General features: G+C 42.5%; 1 long non-coding RNA gene across 1 annotated transcript; it reads left to right on the top strand.

Annotated features, from left to right (window-relative positions):
* Nucleotides 1-270: 270 nt before the first annotated feature.
* LOC127354578 (uncharacterized) lies at nt 271-2,194 on the top strand. Its single transcript, XR_007881590.1, has 3 exons — nt 271-350; nt 1,006-1,095; nt 1,845-2,194. It is a non-coding gene; the product is annotated as an uncharacterized LOC127354578 (long non-coding RNA).
* The last annotated feature ends 3,019 nt before the right edge of the window (nt 2,195-5,213 follow it).

Below are 5,213 nucleotides of genomic sequence, written 5' to 3'. Positions count from 1 at the left end.
GAAAAGCTTTTCGCTATGCGAAGAACAGAGGCATGTCCAGGATTACCCCGCAATCCAAGACCTCTTGGAGAGATGGCTTTCTCTGTTCTGTGAAAATCAGGTAAATCCAGTTCTTGTTCATGCAGCAACTAAGTGTATGTGAGATCTCATGAGTCATCTTTAACATGATTTTGTGTTTTTATCTCTCATTTCAGATCAAAGAGGAGTTTAAACGAATAACCACGATGCATCTGGAGCGAACCTTTTTGTCCAGATTGGACAGGTACACCACCAAACTCCTGGAGATATTTCGGAGGAAGGGCGGGACTGCAGGGACCAAAATAAAACCAATGTTGGACTCACTGAATGAGGTAAAATTTCAAATTATTTTAATTACATAATCTAATGATGAGGTCATACACACTGAGAATGTATCACTCTTTTATTTAATCTGATCAGTGTCTGTGTTGGTCTGAAACTGTTCCCTTATCCTGTCACTGTGGCCACAATTAACAATTTATGCACATGATTTTCTCCACAAGTGTATACAAACATGTCATCTCTCCCTTAATATGCGCTCAAAAGCAGAGACATTTATAGAATTTTGACCCTCTGAGTGCAGCGAGATCCCTTCCTACTGCCCATAGACTCCAATACAATCATTTCCCAAAATATTACCCTTGCGTGTGGGAATTCCTGTCCTTGCCTGGTTCATTTTGTGATAGGAAGGTACTGTTATGTTGCGAAAAATTCATTTGTAGGTCCATTGATGAGGCAGAAAACTTCCCTCACTGGGCAGAGACAGAGTTTCTGGACCCACAGATTATGACATGCACTAGACATTGACTCTTGTCAACTTGTCTCAACACACATCGTTAAGAAATTCTTGTTAAGTTGCACACTTCACATCGTTAGAATGCAGTTGCAGGCTTACATTCCCCATTGGGTAACTTTCTGTTTACATCTGTATGTGCTGTTATGTATGTATGTATGTTACATATGTTATGTTTTTTTTGTGTTTAATAGCATCATGTCGATGGCAGAAGGGACATTATCATCCGTTGCTTAGTTGAGTACCTTGGAGAGAGTGGAGAGGAGCTGATCAAAGACTATCAGGTATCTGATGATCATCATGACCATATTAAAATGATTGTCTAGCCTTATAATCTGGTCTTCACTTGTGATATTATATTGAAGGTCAAAGATTCTCTACACTTGTGATGTTTTTTAAGAGACTCAAGATGCATATTTTTAATCAGGCTTTTAACTGATTTCTTAAATTCTTTTTATGCTCTTACCCTTTATTTTTTAAATCATATTTAATCTTTATCTTATCTATCTTAAACTTTAACTTGCCTTTTGTCTCTGTTTTTCGGACTATTTAACGATCACTTATTAACTTTATTTTATGAGCAAAAGAGTATTTAATTTAATTTAGTTTTCAGCTACACTGTTTCCCCCATGGGGACCTTCCACACTGGGAGTAGTTCTGGTCTACCAACACAGGTGCCATCCCATGGACAGCTCCAGCCTGGGTGGCTGGAGGGCTCTGCACCTCTGTGCGGAGCCTCCTGTCTGCCCGGGCCAGGGTGGTCACTGTGGCGGCACTCCCTGTGGTCATGGGCGTTGACCCCTCTCAGTCTGGATGGCCCCCAAAAGTGACTTTCTTTGTCTCAGGGTCAGCCTCTGTGAAGCACGATGTGTAACTTTACGTATGAAAAGTGCCATATGAATATTGTATGATTTGAGTACACTAAATTGAGTATACCTCTTTGTTTTTATTTAAAAAAAATTTCTCTTTACCTTTTCTTTTACTTGGAATCTATTCTTAGTTATTTCTAATTGTGGCTTATTTGTTTTCACAGGACGTCAGCCAAGAAGCAGTGAAAGAGGACTGCAGTAATCACATGATGAAGATCACCGTCATCCATCCCAACGTGGCACAGGAAAACCAAGATCCCGTGTAAGTGTCAGTCATCATTGAGGGGACAGAAGTTCTGGAGGACTGCGGAAGTGTGTCAAACGCTTGCCTCCTACTCATGGGTGTCATCTATGCTGTCAACTTAAGTTACCCACTGAAACTGAAATATACGTTTGAAGTATTTCAGAAGCTGTTTCTTGAGCTTGACATCCTTAAAATGTCAGCAAAGGTCCAGTCTCTCCACAAGAAACTTTTAGCATGAGTGTTTAAGTGTTATTTGTGCTTTTGTCCAGCACAAACAATTTGTTTGCATTTTGTGTCAGTTTTCTGACAGTGATTTCAAGTGTTGCTCAGTTTTATATAAGCTCTTTTTGTCCTGATCACCCTGAGAATGTCAGCAAATGTCCAGTCTCTCCACAAGAAACTTGAAGCGCCAGTGTTATTTGTGCTTTTGTCCAGCACAAACAATTTGTTTGCATTTTGTGTCAGTTTTCTGACAGTGATTTCAAGTGTTGCTCAGTTTTATATAAGTTCTTTCTGTCCTGAACATCCTGAGAATGTCCGCAAAGGTAGTGATTGCAACTGTTAATGGACAGAGTTGATGTATTCTTTACTGTTCTGAAAGTTGATTAGAAGAAAGGGGACAGTGCAAGCTGAGTTTTTGAATAGCATGTTTTTTCCCCCTGCTAAGGCCAGCTATCTGATTGGTTGAAACTTTGAGGATTTCTTTTCCCCTCAATGAACTTCTGCCTATAAAATCCGTGGGGAAGTGAAAGCTTCAATCTTTTGAAGTTTGTAATAGATCCCAATTGATGGAATTACAGAATTGGAAGGGAAAAGTCAACTGTAACACTGTATTCGTTTGTATGCTGGAATATCAGTCCTAAAGTCAGTTGGTGCTTTGTCATTCCGCATTTAATTTTTCAAATTCTACACTGCTTTACTTTTGAGCTTTATAACGGTCTCTGAACTCCCTTGATGTATGTACTCTATGTATATGTATATATGCATTGTTTTGAAATTTGCTAGCAAGAAGTTCTATGGCTATGTGTTTGTAGTTATAATGTTATGTAGATATTTTAAATATATCTATCATTTCAAATGTGAATTAAAAGTGTCTTTCAATATTTGTTTTTGGAAAATATTGAATTATTATTGAATAGAATAGTAAAAATATTTACTTAATTCAATTAATATTAACTAATACATTCAATATAAATATTACTTAATAATTATATAGAATATAACAAAGAAAAGATGAGTAAGAAACACAAAGAAACATCATCAACGTTTACTTGGGTTTTGTAATTAGATGCAATGGTCTATAGGTGAGTATTGCCAGTGCAATTTACTTGTGTATTTTTCATAAAAAATAAGTGGTTCTCATAGGTAAATATTACTTAGAAATAGCCTGAGTAAAGATTACAAGCACTTTCTGTGTGGAAAAACTTGCCTAGCTTTTTTTAAGTAAATGTCACTCCAAATTTTTTTCAGTGTACATTTTATCTTTTATATATAAAAGATAAAATGTACAGTTTAATAATGTGCAAAAAGTGCAAAAATGATTGCCTCTTGCCCCTTTGAGTCAGATAACAGAGTGACTCTGAGGGAGGCGTTGTAAAGTTGGATGACCACTGGCAGGAATGATTTCCTGTGGCGCTCTGTGGTGCATCTGGGTGAGAGGAGTCTTCTGCTGAAGGTGCTCCTCTGCTGAGCCAGTGTGTCGTAGAGAGGGTGTGCGACATTGTCCAAGATAGACTGAAGCCTGGACAGCATCCTCCTCTCTGCCACGGTCGTCAGGGTGTCCAGCTCCTCCCCCACGACATCGCCGGCCCTCCTGATCAGTCTGTTGTTATCTGCGACCTTCAGCCCATTGCCCCAGCATGTGACAGCGAAGAAGATCGCACTGGCCACAACAGACTCATAGAACATCCTCAGCATCGTCCGGCAGATGTTAAAGGACCTCAGCCTCCTCAGGAAAAAGAGTCGGCTTTGGTCCTTCTTGTAGACCGCCTCGGTGTTTCTGGTCCAGTCCAATTTATTATTAAAGTACACCCCCAGGTACTTATACTCCTCCACAGTGTCCACAGGGACCCCCTGGATGGAAACAGGGGTCACAGGTGTTTTCGCCCTCCTCAGATCCACTATGAGCTCCTTCGTCTTTGTCACATTGAGCTGCAGATGATTCAGTTAACTCCAAGTGACAAAGTTACCCACCACAGTCCTGTATTCACTCTCATCACCCTTTTCAATACAACCAACTATTGCTGAGTCATCAGAAAACTTCTGAAGGTGGCAGGACTCGGTGCAACAGTTGAAGTCTGAGGTGAAGAGGAAGGGAGAGAGGACAGTCCCCTGTGGGGCCCCAGTGTTGCTGACCACCCTGACAGACACACAGTTCTGTAGGCGTACGTACTGTGGTCTGCCCGTCAGGTAATCAACAATCCAGGACACGATGGGGGCCTCCACCTGCATCGCAGCCATCTTCTCACCCAGTAGAGCCGGACAGATGGTATTGAAAGCACTGGAGAAATCAAAGAACATGACTCTCACAGTGCTCGCCAGCTTATCCAGATGAGTGTAGACTCTGTTCAGCAGGTAGATGATGCCGTCCTCAACTCCCAGGCAGGGCTGGTAGGCGAACTGTAGTGGATCAGTGAAAGGCCTGACCATAGGCCTTAGCTGCTCCAGGAGGAGCCTCTCCAGGGTCTTCATAATGTGGCCACCGGTCTGTAGTCCTGTGTCTTTGCACAGGAGCGAGGCAGGACGTCTTCCACAGCACAGGGACCGGAGTGGAGTCCCGTCAGCTGTCTTCTCACCAGGTCAGATGTGAAGGACACTGTAGAGGTGACAGTGGGGCGAGGGGTGAGATCCTCAGGTTGTGGAGGACATGATGCAGAGCAGGGGGAGGGGTGCAGTAGGTGGTGTGAATTGAGGTGGTGAGGGGCAGACAAGGGGTCTGTAAGGAGGGGGAGTATGGGGAGGTAGAGTGGCAGTTGTTGTTGGGCAGCCAGCAGCAGAGTCTTATGGGGGAGGGGCCGCAGTATCAAACCTATTGAAAAATAGGTTCAGTTCATTGGCCTGGTCCACACATCCCTCCAACCCCATGCTACCAGTCTTCTGGAACCCAGTGATGGTTCTCATGCCACTCCACACATCCCTCATGTTGTTTTGCTGGAGTTTTTTCTCCAGCTTTCTCCTATAATTGTCTTTTGCCGCCTTGATTGTGAGTTTGAGTACCCCCTGCACTTTCCTCACCTCATCACGGTTGCCATCTCTGAACGCCCTCTTCTTGTCATTCAGGATGGCCTTT

This window comes from Dicentrarchus labrax, unplaced genomic scaffold, assembly GCF_905237075.1.
Source record: "Dicentrarchus labrax unplaced genomic scaffold, dlabrax2021, whole genome shotgun sequence".
NCBI classification, from domain to species: domain Eukaryota; kingdom Metazoa; phylum Chordata; class Actinopteri; family Moronidae; genus Dicentrarchus; species Dicentrarchus labrax.
Note: the sequence above shows the minus strand (reverse complement) of the source record. Positions and strands in the feature narration are given on the sequence as shown.